This window comes from Elgaria multicarinata, chromosome 2, assembly GCF_023053635.1.
Source record: "Elgaria multicarinata webbii isolate HBS135686 ecotype San Diego chromosome 2, rElgMul1.1.pri, whole genome shotgun sequence".
NCBI classification, from domain to species: Eukaryota; Metazoa; Chordata; class Lepidosauria; order Squamata; family Anguidae; genus Elgaria; species Elgaria multicarinata.
This window is the reverse complement of record NC_086172.1, coordinates 145,803,635-145,821,991: the sequence shown is the minus strand read 5'-3', so window position 1 is coordinate 145,821,991 and position 18,357 is coordinate 145,803,635. Positions and strand designations below refer to the sequence as shown.

At 42.1% G+C, this 18,357-nt stretch overlaps 1 protein-coding gene across 1 annotated transcript in view; it reads left to right on the top strand.

Annotated features, from left to right (window-relative positions):
* ALDH6A1 (aldehyde dehydrogenase 6 family member A1) overlaps positions 1-18,357 on the top strand; it is a 287,758-nt gene that overhangs the window by 30,549 nt on the left and 238,852 nt on the right. The gene's annotated exons all lie outside the window — the stretch shown is intronic.

The window sequence follows — 18,357 nt, the reverse complement described above, 5'->3', positions numbered from 1 at the left end:
AAAGAGTAATTTTCTGGTCCTCATTGTTACAGAGAAACATTTAAAAATGGATGGTGATATTGCCAAAAGATGTAAAGAAGGAAGCAAATATAAAGTAGCACAAATTAATTGTTTTTCTTTTTCTTTCTTTTTTAAAAATAATGTTATTAATTTTCCAAAACAAAATCAACTGAAAGGAAGAAAAAGAAAATAAAAGAAACGAAGTACATAAATAAAAAGGAATACATTAAATTTAATGTATTTAAAGTTATTCACAGAGGGTGGTATATTTAACCTCTATTCAAAATTAATTGCTTCTCACGCATCCTGCTTTTATAAATCCATATATCAAGATTTTCCTGAGCTAACTCCAAAATTAAAGCTTGGGGGAGACTATATATTAAAAATGAATACAATTGTATGCAAAGTCAGTCACAAACTTTGGTATTTGTCATGTAAGTTTATTCAGTTCTAATTCAATTCAGTCATATGAATGAAAATGAGGTGCATCGAGAAATATAAAAAATTAGCCCCAGTCCTCTGGCCTATAATATTTTTCCATTCTGGACCTCTGCTGAAAAAGTTGTTCATGCCTATATGTGCAAGGACACTCTGCCACATATAGACATGAAGTGACCATGCTGTATTCTTTGAGTGGAAGTGAACTGTATGTTGCATACAGAAACAACACACGGAGAAGAAATTCCAACAATAGTAAAGGTGAAGGGGGGGGGGGGAAGTTTCCCTGAATGTTGGTATGAGAATATGAGCAATGCAAATCGTTATGTCAGGTAGCTGAGGCACAGGTTAAGTTCTAACAAGGTTTATTTACAAGGCGAAAGCTTGTAAAAGAGCATCCCTGTTTTCGTCAGATAACTGCCAATGCAGGGATAATGTAGATTACTAGTGTAATCTGCACTGAGTTCCATTTTGGAAGAAAAGTGGAATATAAATTTTAAAACTCATAAAAGCTTTGTGGCAATAGCAAAGCAGACAGACCAGTTCCTTCCTTGCCCAAGCAGAATCTTATCGGAGCCCTTTTCTTTGACTGTAGGAAAAATCCTAGGAGCATGTGGGAGGCAATTGCTATTGCTGGGAACTCAAAGTCAAGATCAAAGTGCTTCCCTACTGAATTCCTCACACTGTTTTGCCCTCCCACCTGTCCATAAAAGCTGACAGTGCTCAGCAGGGTCCCAGCTCTGGGGGGAGGTGAGTGCTCCTTTTCCTTTCCTGTGTTATCTGCAGCTCCCTCCAAAGATGCTATGGAAATCTGGGAACATTCTTCTTTCACATCTCCCACTGTTCAAAGGGGCAGACATGAATTTATCAGATAGGTTCCAAAACAATACAGGTGATTCCTTTTCCTGGACCAAGTGTGTTAGTGAAGGGTCGGATGAAGTAAAATTCCCTGCAGGGTGGGGTGGAGTATGTCATAATAATGTAATTAGGTATGGCTACATTCTAAATAACCTACTACAATGACAGAGAAATCTGGAGAAATAGGACAACTAATTGGAAGTCAAAAAGCTTGTGCATGGCCCAAAGACAGAAGAACCAACACACAGTGCCTCCATCCCACCCCATGCACACACTCCTGAAAGTCTCCATCCTTAGGTAATTTACAAAAGGGTTTCAAAATGATTCTGTGGTCCCTTACATGCTTTTCAGTTCTTCAGTTCTTCTCGGCACCACTAAGTGGAGATCCAGTTAAGTATAGCAGGTTGGGATCTACTGATAGATTTCTGAGCATTTTGCAGTAGATGGGCAAGGATTTCTGATTCTCAGTTGTTTAAACACCTCCTGAAAACATATCTGTTTGCACAGGCTTTCCCTGGGCTGTGACTTATTTTGCTTTTATATGGTATTTTAAACCTTTATAGTTTATATTATCATCTGACTTGTTGTACTGATGGTTTTAATTGTGAACTGTCCAGAGAGCCTCGGCTATTGGGCAGTATAAATATGTAATAAATAAAATAAAATAAACAATACCAAAAACAACAAAATAACTCCTCACACACACACCCCAAATTATTCTACTGAAATGAAGAAAGCGTCTATGTAGAAGGATCGTGAGCTCAGTTCATTTCTGGTAATCAAAACAAATTCCTAGGCTCAGGATTTTTTTTAATTCTCAGTGTCTTTTTGCAACCAGCTCTTGTTGGTGGATCAGTGTTCTAGTAAAAAACAAAGTAAATCTCACAAGCCTGAAGTTTTCCCACCCCTCTAGAATAGTGATTACAAGCTGTCAGAATAAGGCTGAGAAGCCCAGGTTCAAATCATCACCCAACTATAAAGCTTATTGAATATCCTTGGGCCAATCACTATCAACATAGCCCACCTCACAGGGTTGCTGTGAGGATAAAATGCAAGGAAACATGTACACCACTTTGAGCTCTGTAGAGGAAAAGGTGGGATATAAATAAAAGAAATAAGCAATACTGAACAGCTGAACAGCAAAAAATGCAATTTCAGCACCATTCCAGGTAATTTGTTTTTTTGTGAAATATATATGCAGTTCTTACTCCAATGTGTATGATTATTATTATTATTATTATTATTTATTTATTTATATAGCACCATCAATGTACATGGTGCTGTACAGAGTAAAACAGTAAATCGCAAGACCCTGCTGCATAGGCTTACAATCTAATAAAAACCATAGTAAAGCAATAAGGAGGGGAAGAGAATGCAAATGGGCACTGGGGTAGCGTAAACAGGCACAGGGTAGGGTAAAACTAACAGTGTAAAGTCCAAACAACATCAAGTTTTAAAAGCTTTAGGAAAAAGAAAAGTTTTTAGCTGAGCTTTAAAAGCTGCGATTGAACTTGTGGATCTCAGATGTTCTGGAAGAGCGTTCCAGGCGTAAGGGGCAGCAGAGGAAAATGGACGAAGCCGAGCAAGGGAAGTAGAGACCCTTGGGCGGGCGAGAAACATGGCATCAGAGGAGCGAAGAGGACGAGCGGGGCAATAGTGTGAGATGAGAGAGGAGAGATAGGAAGGAGCTAGACCGTGAAAAGCTTTGAAGGTCGACAGGAGAAGTTTATATTGGATTCTGAAGTGAATTGGAAGCCAATGAAGAGATTTCAGAAGTGCAGTAACATGGTCAGAGCGGCGAGCCAGGAAGATGATCTTAGCGGCAGAGTGGTGGACAGAAACCAACGGACTGATGTGAGAAGAAGGAAGGCCAGAGAGAAGAAGGTTGCAGTAGTCCAACCGAGAAATAACCAGTGCATGAACAAGCGTCTTGGCAGAAGAGACAGACAGAAATGATCGAATCCTGGCAATATTATACAGGAAAAAATGACAGGATTTAGCTACTGCCTCAATATGAGGAATAAAGGAGAGCGATGAGTCAAATATGAAGCCAAGACTATGAGCTTCCTTGACCGGAGTAAGCGTAACATCATTGACAGTGAGAGAGAATGAAAGATGAGAAGGTTTAGGCGGAAAAACAAGCAATTCAGTCTTTGCCATGTTAAGTTTCAGACGACGATGAAGCAGCCAGGCTGAGAGTGGCTTGTTTAAGCTGCAGTGCATGTAATTAGGTGCCCTTTGCCTAATTACTAACCCAAGCACAGCTTGTCATGCCACCTGAACCTGGGCAGGATGGCTTGTTGGAGGGGCGAACAACTGTCAAATAACCCAGCGTAAGAACATAAGGAGAGCCCTGCTGGATCAGACCAAGGGTTCATCTAGTCCAGCACTCGGTTCACACAGTGGCCAATCAGCTGTCGAACAGGGACCTACAAGCAGGACACGGTGCAACATCACCCTCCCACCCATGTTCCCCAGCAACTGGTGCACACAGGTTTACAATAGGCCATGGCTTATTTGAAGGTTATTTCCTTTTGCTTGGGTTTGGACGACATGACAAGCTGTGCCTGATACGGACCACAGCTTAAACAAGCCATCATGACTGCGGTGATCATGCGAACCAGACCAATGTCTTCTTTTGAAGGGTGCAAATATACAGTTTTTCTCCATAGGTAGTGTGTCCATTGCTATTGCAATTTCCCTGTGGAACATAATTGCATGCATATTACAGGCCCCTATTTGTTACTGTCTTGGATGGCTTTTGGTGACGGCCACATAACATGACTATCCCACCCCTATACACATGCATACTCTTGTCATTAAAAAAAAAAATTAGTGGCCAGGATGGCGGTGTGCTTCTTTGGAGAGATATTATGCACTTCTCTGCATGGTGGGAGTATCACATAGAGAAGAAAACTAGCAAACATGATGTTTGGAAGACATATATGATTTTGCCTGAGCAGCCAGTTCACATAGCCATTTTTTGATACAGGGAAGTCAGTAAGGATATACTTTTTTGGGCATATATTTTGGTATTTTGTCCAGATTGCAACTTGTCATGTTTTACCCTGTTTTTGGAAGATTTTATTTTCCCACAACTGGGTGACTCACAATATAGCATTCGTGAGATTACAAAATCTCACGAAGGCTTAGCATTACAAAATCCAACATTAAATTCAACTTCTTGCAGAAAACAATAACCCTGACTATTACATAGGACGTGACTTGAGCACTATTGGAATGGAATCAAGTACCTGGGACTTGATTAAATTTGGTCAGCCTGATACTACTGGAAGGCACAGGCAGGGTGAAAGGCGTGGTATAGTGGATAAAGCAACCTTCCCCAACCTGGTGCCCTCCAGATATGTTGGGCTGCAATTCCTAGCATTCTTGGCCATTGCCCATGCGGGCTTGGGCCAATGGGGGTTGAACCCAAAAATCTGGAGGACAGGAGGTTGGAAAAGACTGGGGTTGATTTCTGAACTTGGGAGAACTGGGTTCAAAATACCTACTGAGACACAAAACTAGTTATTCTCTTGGAGCCTACTTCACAGAACTTCTGTGGGATAAAATACATACCCTCCAGGTACATCAGTCACATGAAGGGGATACAAATGTGATAAATCCAAAGAACAGTGTCATACATTTCACCTTTATAGTGTTTATTTTAACTGTTTTTTGGTATTTTATTGCTATAAGCCACCTTGGGAGGGCTTTTGCCTTGAAAGGCAGCCCAGAAATGTTAAAAATAAATAAATAATAAAAATATTAGGAGCAACAATTACATAAACCGAAGTTCTAGCATTAGAGTTTCACAAAACTCTTCCATAGGCACGATGCTAGAAGAAAACAAATTAGGAGAGGGCGGGAAGAAAAATATGTTGATGACATAACAGGGCAACTCTCCAGATGTTTTGGACCATAACATCTAGCATTCCTGAATTTTGCTCATGCTAGCTGGGGCTGATGGGAATTGAAGTCCAAATCATTGGATGGTGATTCAGGAAGCAGCAGTGTTTGTACCCAGTGCAAAAGATCCCAGGTTGTATTGCACCAAGGCATGCTGGGTCTAAACCCCCACCACCACCAGTGACCACTCTCCCTTTAAAAATAAAACACCAGCAGTTTATTGATTTAGATAGGCTGCTTTTCTGTCCGGAGGCCCTAAAAGTGGCTCAAAAAATTAAAAAAAATACAGTTATACAATTATTTGAATCCATCTCTAGGACAAATTGGAATTCATGAATCCCTTGTAAGAGTATAAAATAATTACTTTAAAAACAATAGCTGTTTTATATTGTTAGGTTTTTATCTGATTTTAAAGTGTAGCCATAACTATAAAAATTAATGTGAATGTCTCTCTGGTCTGGCTTGTAGCGAAAGCATCAGATATATAAAGCTCCCAGTGATGTAAACAGGACTGTGCACGTTATGAGAAGGTTTGATGCATTAGCTTTGCCCTGGGGCATGTCCTGCAACGGACAGTCCCTTTACTAATAGAGAAGTGTGAGGTGGGGTGGGTGGAGGGTGTTGTGCTGTAAAATATGTAAATGTTTCGGTACTGTGCTCGGCTCCAAGGGTCTAGGACACCAGCTCTTGGGGGAGGGGGAAAGCAGATAGAGAGGCCCAGAAAATGCTCTTGTCCTTTGTTCTCGGATTTGGATGTGTCAGGAGGGGCCATGGAAATTTTTTGGAACTTATACACTAAATGGAGCTCACAGCAGGTGCTTTATCTGGCATGGAGAAGACAAAAGGGCTGGTGGGGAAGTGTTTGGAATGGACAATTGCAGCTCAGCATGTACTGTGTGTGTCAAATCCTTCAGCTTCCAAGGAGCTGATGCTTCATCCAGAGCGGTCCAGTTTTTTCACAAACAGGTTGTGCATATCAAAGGGACCTGATCTCCTAAAGAGATGGGGAATACAAAAGAATTGGGTCAGACTTGGAAGCTCAAATGGGAGTCAGTACAATTGCACGAGTTTAATGGCCACGCAGGCAGCAGAAATGCTGCCACATTCAAAAGGTACTTTGAAATGGCCACAACTGTCACCAGAGTGCCATGCATCAAGCTACCCCAGGCCAGAGCTACTATTGTACAATATACATTCATTAATACATTCAAGTAGACAAGGGTCAAGAAGTTAGCTGGGTTGTGTATGAGTGTGGGAAATTCTTCCAGATAGTTGCAGACTATTGGCATGGTTGTTGAGGACCAATTGTCCTCTTGTAACCTATGCTTTGGTATTCCTGGCCCCATATTTCCTGGAAGTCTTTCAGACAGGGGGAAATCACATTTCCTTATTATTGCTCTGCTTCCTGCTTCATTTCCACATTTGAAACTTGCTGAATTACACGGAAAGAGAGCAGTGACCACGTGGCCTGGAATTTAAAAAAAAACCAGCCCATATAGTTCAATGGGACAGTGCCCTCTAGTGGGCGCTTTCTATCACCACTTCAACTGCACACAGCAGGAAATCCCAACATATTTCAGAAGAAATGGGTTTTCTGAGGGTTTTTTAAAAACCGGATTAACTAGGAAAAGGAGTGGGAGATGCGCAGGAGGCTCACAACATTGTCAAAATAACCTGCAAACTTCCATGAGCACAAGTGTGCTATAAATCGCTCATTTAAAGAAGCCCATAAAATAATAATAATTATATGGGCTGGATCCAGACTTTGTCACACTTAGAGTGAACTCAGTGAAATCCATGGACTTAAGATGGTTATTACTAACTATAGTCCTATTAATTCTAAAAGGTCTACTCCAAGACTAACTAATTCTAGATCCAACCTGTCTTCAGTGATGGGCAACTTGTGCCCCTCCAGATGTTTTGGCCTATAACTCTCATGACCCCTCACCATTGGTTATGCTGCCTCGGGCTGATGGGTGTTGTAGGCCAAAACATCTTGACAACCACAAGTTTCCCACCCTGATCTAATTGTTTTCCTCTTCCTTCATCCTTCCATCCCATCCCCCTTTTTCTTTTGTTTCCTGTCTGTAGGGCTAGGACTGTCTTATTTTTGAGTAACCTGGAAGCTACTCTGAGAACGTTTTTGTCTGATAAATGGTGCAAAAATGCTTTAATTAAACAAATAAAAACTTAGAACATATATAGCCCTGAAAAATGTTTTAAGGTAGGTTAGTGCCCTGGAAAGTAAGGCCCTTTCTACACCAGCCGTTTTTCCAGGGATCATCCCTGTGTGTCCAAATGACGCACAGGGGATCCTGGGATCAGGGAGGGATCTTCCCTCCATTTTCCCAGGACAACTGAGACGTCAATTATCTTGGTTTTACATGCGGTCCTGGAACGATCCTGAGGACCTCAGGCGGTGTGGGTGCCTTTCCGGCTTCTTCCCTCTTCCCTGTGAGTAGCGAGGATCATCAGAGCGAAGGAGCTGGGACGGGGGGGGGAGGGAGTTCGGGGCCCTCAGGGGTGGGGAACAGGGTCGAGGCTTTTTGTTTGTTTTTTCTTACCTTTTAATTTTTGACTCTGGCCCTTTAAAAAAAAAAGGCAGCCGCGATGGGCACGATGCCCGTGATGTCACACAGCCTGTTTAGACTGAGGGCGACGATCCCAGAAGCAGGTAAGTCCAGGATCGCCCCTCTCCCTACCTCTACACCGGTAGGTGTAGAAAGGGCCTAACAGCTCCATCCGACGAGCGTTTTACTGCATGCTCATTACAGAGCACTCGCAAATTACTCACATGACGTTGTCTGCCTCTCGCACATTTTCGTCCTCTTCTGGCCATTATTGCTCCGCAAAAAACCCCTCATTAAGTCCAGTTGCTGCTCTCTCCTACCGGTCTGAATGGGGCTAATTACTTCCTGTTTTCAGCAAGCGACGTGGGAATGGCGACAGAAGAAGCGACGGGAGCCATATGTTTGACTAGATGTGATGGGGCTTTAAGTTAGCATTATTATCACACATTGCAGATGGGGGATGGAGGCTGAGAGAATGGGTTGTCTGAAATCACTTAGTGAATTCGTGGGAGTAGAGACATCTGAACCAGGAACTTCCTGGTTCACATCCGAGTCTCTTTGCCACCATATTTATCTGTCCTTATCTATTTGTCTGGCTGTTGGAGGACCAGACATTCACAAAGATGAGTGATAAGAACATAAGAATAGCTGTGCTGGATAAGACCAAAGGCCAATCTAGTTCAACATTCTGTTCGCATATTCTGTTGCAAGAGCACCCTCCTGCTCATGTTCCCAGCAACTGGCATGTAGAGGCATACTGCCCCTGATAGTAGAGGTAAGATACAGCCAGCATGACCAGTAGCCACATAGCTTTATCCTTCAGGAATCCATCTAATCCTGGTTTAAAGCCATCCAAATTGGGAGCCATTACTACATCTTGCGAAAGCTAAATCCTAAATTTAACAAAGTGCTGTGTGAAGAAATACGTCCTTTTGTCTGTCCTGAATTTTATTTATTTATTTATTTATTTATTTATTGCATTTCTATATCGTCCAATAGCCGAAGCTCCATTCAGCTCCATTGCACCATTCAGCTTCAGGGGATGACCCCAGGATCTAATGCAAGCGAGAGAAAAATGTCTCCCTATCCACTTTCTCCACATCATACATAATTTTGTACACCTTTATCATGTCTCTCCTACAGCTTTTTTTCTAACGTAAACAACCTCAAATGTTGTAACTTTACATCATAAGAGGATTGCTTCAACCCCTTGATAATTTTAGAGCATAATCCTATGTATGTTTAGACAGAACAACGTCCTACAAGTCCCAGCATTCCCCAACTAACCATGGTTGGCTGGCTAATGCTGGGAGTTGTAGGACTTTGAACTGTCTAAATATGTATAGGATCGTGCCCTTAGGGCATGTCTACATGAAGGGTTTGCCCCGGGTGGCTTGGCAATAGTGGCACGTCATCTACATGACACAGCCGCCATTGCGAAGACATTCAGGGCAAACCCTGGAAACTCTGCTCCAAAGAAGTCGGGCACTTACCCCAACTTTTTTGGCAGCAGAGCCCATGGCGCCCCCGATTGGTCACTATGGGCGCCCCCCCCACCTGTAAAAGTAAAAAAGAAAGAAAAAGAAACGGGGAGGAGAGGAACGAGGGCATTCCTCTCCTCCTTTTTTTAAAAAAATTATCTGTATCTCCGCAGCTGCGCAGATACAGATAATAAAAAGAAAAAGAAATGGGGGGGGTAGAAATAGGCAGCCAGAGGGAAGAGAGGAGATGTGGTTCGCCCCGAGTCCCCTCTCCTCGGTTCCTCCCTCTGGCTGCCCGTTCCTCTCCCCCCATTTTTATTTTTTTACTTTTAAAAACCAGGAAAGTTCGCACTTGCATTCCTTCCTGTGCAGATGTAGGGAAGGAATGCAAGTGTAAGCGCAAAGTGCATGGTAGTGCCAAAGCGTTGCTGTAAAGTCAGGAGGCTGGTTGACTTTTTCTGTACCCTTTCCAGCTGTAGAATATATTTTTTGAGGTGCAGTAACCAGAACTATATGCAGTATTCTATACTCCGTACAGATTAACCTCTGAAAAAGGGAATTATAATCACAACAAAATGATAACAGAGGAAATCCTGAGAAGAAATAACTTATGGCAAATGAAAACTACACAGGGGATCATAATATTGGCAAGATATAAAGTATATGTATACAAGTCTTGGGTGAGAGGGATCTGTGGTGAGCTGAAGATATATCAGGATCTATAGGTAGATCTCTGGGTGATTTGCATTAGATCGGCAAGCGTTTATGACTCCCAACTTTCTAAGACAGAAATAATAAAAATGCCTTCCCCCCACCCCCTAAATTAGGTTGCTGAAAAAGAATGCTTGAAGGAAAAATAGGAATGGGTTTTGGTGAAAGGATTTTTAAGCTCAGTTCTGGTACTGTTCACAAATTCCTGGGTTGAGCATGTGTTCAGAGGCACCCTGTTCCTTAATTCTTAATGTACGTCTGCCTGTGCCACTATTTTGCATCTAGGATCTCAGGATTCTTGTAAAACAAAAACAAACAAAGTGGATCCCACAAGCCTGAAGTCTGCTGTCTCTTGTGTTAAGGTAAACATATACTAGGGTGACCATATGAAAAGGAGGACAGGGCTCCTGTATCTTTAACAGTAGAATAGAAAAGGGAATTTCAGCAGGTGTCATTTGTATGCATGGTGAAATTCCCTCTTCATCACAACAGTTAAAGTTGCAGGAGCCCTCCCCTCTTTTGTATCTGATCACTCTAGTATAGCTCCTGCAGCTTTAACTGTGGTGATGAAGATGGAATTTCACCAGGTTCTCCACATATACAAATGACCCCTGCTGAAATTCCCTTTCTATGCAACTGTTAAAGATATCCTCCTTTTCATATGGTCACCCTAACAAATACATAGGTTTTTCTCATGAGCAGACACACAGGTATAAACCAATCCTGTATTATTGCTTTAGACACCAGAATTACTCGCTTCAGCACTTACATGATTGAAATTCATAGTGCTGGAAGCAGCCCAAAGCCACAGTGGGCGTTAGTTAATTTGTTTTTTACATGATGAGACATAGAGCAACAACATACAGAGGAAGCAAAAAATTGAAAGGAGCAAGGTCAGAAGAGAGAGTTGATGAAGGAATGAAACTGCTTAGTGTGTGAGAAAAAAACATTAGCTTCAGGCATAGACTGAAGGTGGGGGAAGCAAAGGTAGTGCAAAGGTACAGAAAAAGGTAGGAAGCAAAGGTACAGCAGAGACAAGATGTGAAGAGGAAGTTAGGGCCCCAAATCCAGTGTCCAGTGACGATGATGTCTGCGTCTGCTTGGTTTCTGCCATAGTTAATAGGGCCTTTTGTGTACTGTTGTTGTGTGATTCCAAAATGAATCAGCGTGACGGAATCAATGACAGGATGTTACAGAATGCTTTGTTAGTCAACTAAAATGATCAAGGTGCTGGAGCAGCCCCGCTGAGGGAAGGTTAAAACAGCTGGGATTGTTTCTCTTGGAAAGAAGGAGAGTAAGGGTCGACATGATGGAGAAGTACAAAATTATGCATGGTGTGGAGAATGTGGATAGGGAGACATTTTTTCTACTTCTCTAGAAAGCTATTGGGTGGGAAATTCTGGACAGATAAAAGGAAGTACTTCTTCACACACTATGGAATTCACTACCCCAAGATATGTGATGGCCACCAATTTGGAGACTTTAAGAACATAAGAACATAACATGATCCTGCCATGCTGGATCAGACCAAGGGTCCATCTAGTCCAGCACCCTGTTCACACAGTGGCCAACCAGCCGTTAGCCAGGGACCAACAAAGCAGGACATTATGCAACAGCACCCTTCCACCCATGTTCCCTAGCAACTGGTGCACCCAGGCTTACTGCCTTGAATACTGGAAGGGGGTTGGACAAATTCCTAGAGGAGAAAGATATCAAATTATCAATGGCTGCTAGTCCTCATGGCTATATGCCACCTCCAGTATCAGAGGCAGTATGCCTATGTACACCAGTTTCTGAGGAACTTGGGCAAGAGGGTGATGTTTCACACATGTCCTGCTTGTGGGTTTCCTATGGGCAGCTAGTGGGCCACTGTGTGAACAGAATGCTGGATAGATGGACCTTTGGTCTGATCCAGCATAGCTCTTATGTTCTTATATATATGCTTCTCTTGAGATTCCTGTGACCCTCACTGCAAGTGGCCCTATGAAAATGAACCATTATGCTAAGGAATATAACAAGGGACCCTGATGCATTGTAATTATCTGAGAATAACAATGTGTAAACAGTTTTTCAATTCTCTTCCCTAAGCAGCCCTCCATTAACATTTTCTACAGTTCAAAACATGGTAACTGTTGTTTCCACCCACAGTTCCCAGTGTGACATGCTAGGAAAGCAGTGCATGACCTTGCTGCCAAATTTAGGATACTGAAAATTCTATAATGAGGGTCTTGCTCTATGGAAAAGACTTACTTGTGCTCTTTCCTCATTACCCCATTATAATGAACTACTTTCCCACTTAACAGAAGATAAGCAAAGCAGTTTTTATCTATCAGTTTTTGATGAGTAAGAAATAGAATTTTGATTCTGGAAGTACTAGATTTAGACCTCACAAATAACATTGTGCACTATAAATTATTATGATTACTTTCAAGGAGGCTTCATCAGACAGTCAGGGAAACCAAACGTATGTTAAAACAGAGGTCAGCAACTGGCAATCCCAGGCCAAATCCAGCCTCCTGAGGAAAGCAGCTTCTGCCAGCACAGAGATAAAAGAAGCCTATGGAAAGAACAGTGGTTATAATAGTGGAACTTTGAACAGACGTGATGGTTGGGCCTTTGACCCACCACCATTTTCTCAAAAGAGCTAAATGATCAAACCACTTGTGTTAAAAATACAAGGGCCAGTGTGGTGTAGTGGCTAAGGTGTTGGACTGGGAGTCAGGAGATCCGGGTTCTCATCCCCACTTGGCCATGGAAACCCACTGGGTGACTTTGGGCCAGTCACATACTCTCAGCCCAACCTACAGAGTTGTTGTTGTTGTTGTGAGGATAACATGGAGAGGAGGAGGATTATGTACACTCCCTTGGGTTCCTTGGAGGAAAAAAGGCAGGATACAAATGTAATAAATAAATAAAGTATAAACAAAAGTTATAGATAGTGTATGTTAGCTTTGGTTTGACGAGAACCTTTTTTTCCCCACAGACCAAATGACATTGAAAATCAAATGTTTGGGGTAATGGGTTTTGTACAAGAATTGTAAAAGAATTTCTGCTCTGAAACTTTTGCATCTCCAAGTATATCATGAACATAAGTTGAACTGAATTGGAGACTGTCTATACCCAGCCAAAGCCCTGTGGTGGCTGCAAATCTGTGCTGCATCAGTTATATGATACAGCCACAGATTTGCAGCCACTACAGGGCTTTCCTGCAAAGCTGTGCTTTGAAAAAGTCGCTGGGAGAAAGTCAGTACAACTCTTCCACCGTCTGACCTCAATCCAGGGCTGATCAGGGGTGTAGTCCTCATAGAAGGCAACCGGCGATTAGTCGCTGGAAACCAGGAAGAGAGCAGGGAGGGTGGCTCTGATACACTGGAAACTCCACACTCCCTTCTTGGTGTTGGGGTTACCTGATGCCACCCTGGGTAAGTAAAACTGTAGGGTTTGGGGGGAAGGTAGTGCCAACTTGGCGCCGTGAAGACAGTCCCTAGGTTCCAGAAAGCACAGCCTGAAAAGCTGTCACGACTGTTAAGGCTATGAAACCATCGCAGGGGCATAGGAGCCATAATATATTTTCTTCCTCCTTGATTAAAAGGAGTTGCTCCTCATAACACTGAAACATGCCACTAAGAGGGTACCCTTGAATTGGCCATTCCAAAACCCTGGCAGGAAAAAATAGTCCAATTCTGAAGCCTCCCCACCTTCCAGACAGCTCAGCAAGCTGAATCACCACCAAAGTCCTCTTGAGGACACATGTCTGATTTGAATATTGCACTGCACTGCTTGGTATAGCCAGCTAAGATGTAAAATTAATCAAGGGATAAGAAACTCCCTCAGCCTTCTATTCATTTGCAGAACCAGTCTATTATTTCCTTTGTTTTAAAGCCATCCTGGGTCCAGCTTCTGACCCATTGAGCTCGTTATACCCTTTGTTTAGATTCCTATCTAATCAACTTTCATTCCTTTTGCTTGGGCATCCCTCACACTGGTGGTCTCAGCTCTGAGAATAACCTTGGATCTGATCGGCTTTCTCATGAGTCTTTCTTAACCCAATTCTCTGTTCCACTCTGGTGCCAATCCATTTCAGGACCAGAGTTTTCCCTTTCCCTTTCCTGTTGAACCATCCTATTATGTGTTCATTATTTATTTATTTATTTATTACATTTATATCCCCGCCTTTTTTCCTCCAAGGAACCCAAGGCGGTCTACATAATCCTCCTCCTCTCCATGTATCCTCACAACAACAACCCTGTGAGGTAGGTTGGGCTGAGAGTATGTGACTGGCCCAAAGTCACCCAATGGCCGAGTGGGGACTAGAACCTGGCTCTCAGTCCAACACCTTAGCCACTACTCCACACTGGTGTTTGCCCAGGAAGCTGTATTTGCCTAGTACAACCAACCATGATAAAGTGCCCTTTGAGTTCCGAAGCCAGGTTCCATACATAGGAACCCAGTTTAGTCTGCAATGCCAAATAGGTACTCTGTATCCTCCATGTGATTTGTTGTCTTTGAGGCCAAGGGAGGTGGCTAAGAAGTCAGATTAGGGTACTGGGAAAAGTCTGGAGCAGAACATCTGGAGCACCTTGAAGCAGCAGTTCCAGGAACAGCAGCTCCCTCTCTGCCACTGCAGCAGTGAGCTACTCTGGTGGTATGTGTGGGTACGGGTAAGAGTGGAGGGAGAGGGCAGAGCAGGAAGAGCCCTGCTTATCTTAGGGTGGAGGCATGCAGCCCGTCCTTCCTTGGACTCGATGGGGCCCTTGGGGCGAGAAAGGCTTCCAGTCCCCGCCGCTGCTTCAGACTGAATGGGTTCATTGGCATATTTGTGTACAAAGAAGCAAGGTTGGGATGGGGGTGTCATTGCAGCACTCACCGAGCCAGGAGAATTGTCAAGAGGCAACAAGGATAACTCACGGTGTATTTGCAGGATTTTACTGAACACATTTACTAGTTGTTTGTCAGGCTACAAGGGGACTGCGACAGACAGAGTTGCTTTTCAAAGAGCGCGTGGATATGACCAAATATGACAAAAAATATAGTGCTGCTAGCTGAGAGCCTGGCTTGAATTGCAGGATTTATTTCTAGATGCTAGAACTGGGCAGGCGGGGGGAGAATTGAGTGCAAAACTCCAAAGTCGTCCTGCTGTCTAAGTAGCGGCTTGCTGTGCAATATTCTTCTCCCTTAAATGTTCCACATGCCACATACTGAGTGAGGGAGGTAGCAACAGCAAGCATTTTTCTTCAAAGGTAGCATTCTTCTCACTGTGAAATGCACCTTATCTAATGGGTTCAAGTGTAAAGTACCTCAGGCTGTGTTATCAAGCACAAATCTCACATTCTTCTTAGAACTGATAGGAACAAAATCCTTCCTGTGCAGCCTCTAAAACCCACACCCGGAGTTTGATGCTAGAATAAGGAAAGCACTAAACCTATTTATTATGTTGTTCATTTAAAACTTTTATATCCATCTTTCCTCCAAAAACAAAACAAAAAACCTTGACATGGCTAACAACCAAAAATAAACCCAAGGTTTAACCATAAATTCCAAAAATATTAAGGCACAAAGAGTGGTAGAAAAACCACCAGTTATATGTCAGCAGTAGTAGACTAAAAATTAAAAAGCAGAGATGGCTAAAAATCAAAATAATATAACAACTGTCTACAAACCAGATGGCCCTTATGGCTTTAATTTTTTCCAATTAATATGTTTTTTTTAAAAAAAAAAAAAAAAGAAAGAAAGAAAAAAGAGAGGGGTATGCAATATGTACATAGTAAATAATTAATAGTGATTTTGTTGCCATAAAATTTGCCTAAAGTTTTTTTTAAAAGAGTAACCAATGCAAAGAAAACTCCAAACCAAGCACAGACAGTTTCTTGACCTAACTTGCCACAATATTATTTATTATTATTATTATTATTATTATTATTATTATTATTATTTATTACATTTCTATACTGCCCAATAGCCGGAGCTCTCTGGGCGGTTCACAAAAATACGTTGAAGTTAGCTTCCTGTTTGGCTTGAGCTTGCTTCATGCATAATCTGATAGAAAGTGGTCAGTCTTCTTTATTTGATCACCAATCACAAAACCATAGCCAGTATTTTGCACTGAGCTACAATAAGGCCTATTTGTAAGTATACTTTCATGAATGATGTTGATGGTTAGTCAACCATGCTACACAATGGTTTCCGTTACCTGTATGTTTTTCTGGTTAAATTAAAATATGCGGAATAAAACTATTGACTGCAAAACCTTGAATATTGAATATTTTTACAAGAAAAATGTCGCCTGTCCAAGATTGTGTGTTGAGCTGAATTTGCATAAGGTTGTAGTAAGTGGAGAAAGAGATGTCCAAAAAAGAGGATTACTCCATTACTTAAGTATTTCAAACATTTCAGATATTGTCTATAATATTTAAGGGGGTTCTTTTAAAGGCTTTATAGTAGGAGATGTTCTCTTGCCTGGATGTTTAGATAGTATCAAATTAAAATTTGCTCATAGTTACGATAATTGTTATAGTAATATGAGTGATTCTGTTACCCTCAGAGTTGCCCCCCTTATTTTTAAAGTCACCCAGCCCAGATTTGACCTTTTAATCTTGCATTAATTAACTTTTTGTAGGATTGCCATGAGACATTAAAAAAAAATGCCTCAGGGGTAAGATCCAGCCTATAAAATGCCAGGTTGGTCATCCCTGTTTTAAGCTTTTGATTAATGTGGCGGTGTTGCTTTTATGGAACCAACACCACCAGGCAGAAAGACAGGAGCAAGGGGCAAAAATGAGATTCCATGGCATACATGGGCAGTCTTGGCCTAAAGAAGGAGTATTATGGGCCATTAGAACTTTTAAGAAAACATTTATGCCCTTCTGGGAAAAGAGAAGCAACTCTACACATACTCAAAAGTACTCATTCTATATGTTTGAGAATTATGCAACTGTAATAGTGGACAATTTCATTCATTCATTCATTGGGTAAATCCAAGATATTAAAAAAAATATTACAAAGGCAAAAAAAGTTCTAGAATAACCAGGGGATACTTTTGGCACCAAATTTAGGGACTCTCTGCCTCCCATCCCGTACCCTTTTTTGAAGAATGCAGTGTTTCTATTATTATTAGTAGTAGTAGTAGTAGTAGTAGTAGTATACCGCCCCATAGCAGAGGCTCTCTGGGTGGTTTACATAGTTCTTGCTAAACTCCCTTTTACTACCCAAAGTTCTTGCATTAACTTTATAACCTTCAAAAGAACTGATGTACATTTTTGGACTATTAGGGTTGGGGGGGGGGGAATTGTGAGAAAATCTGTGTTTCCCAAATAATAAAGGGAAGTTTTAAAAAGGCACACTGAATAGGATTTCTTGTATCCTGGGTCTTCAATACTGTGTATGCGTATTTAAGTCAGTAGGAGCTCTACTTAGGCCACAGCTAGACCTAAGGTTTATCCTGGGATCATCCAGGGTTGCCCCTGCCTGAGCACTGGATCCCCTGTGTGTCACCTAGATGAACAGGTTTGACCCCTGGACGATCCAGGGATAAACCTTAGGTCTAGCTATGACCGTTTAGCTATGGCCTTATTCTCTCTCTTGATGAAAGTACATCGAAATTAATGTGAACGCTTAAATAAAACAGTGTTATCTTCATTCTGTTGTTTATTTGTTCAGTCGCTTCCGACTCTTCGTGACTTCATGGACCAGCCCACACCAGAGCTTTGATAATAAAATGGGACAGAGGCAGTGTTACCATTTCGTTGGTACTTCGAAATAAATGGGCTCTTTATGGTGCACTCCTATGCATATTTAGACAGAAAGAAGTCCTTTTTGTTGTTTATTCGTTCAGTCGTTTCCGATTCTTCGTGACTTCATGGACCAGCCCACGCCAGAGCTTTCTGTCGGCCGTTGCCACCCCTAGCTCCCCCAAGGTCAAGTCTGTCACCTCCAGAATATCATCCATCCCCTTCCTTTTGCCTTCCACTTTCCCTAGCATCAGCCTCTTCTCCAGGGTATCCTGTCTTCTCATTATGTGGCCAAAGTACTTCAGTTTTGCCTTTAATACCATTCCCTCAAGTGAGCAGTCTGGCTTTATTTCCTGGAGTATGGACTGGTTTGATCTTCTTGCAGTCCAAGGCACTCTCAGAATTTTCCTCCAACACCACAATTCAAACAACTCCCAGAATGGCTGGCTGGGGCATGCTGGGAATTGTAGAACTTTTTTCAGTTCAAACGTGCGTAGGTTTGCGTCCTTACAAAAGAGTTCTGTTGCTTACTGGCAGAGGCTGTTCCCTTGGTGACTTGGAGTGGATTTGGGGTTTGGATTTATTATTAGTGCAGAAATGGAAAAGATAAAAATAAGAATTTAGAGCATTATTTCGCTTTGTGTATAAATAAGCGGGTGGTTT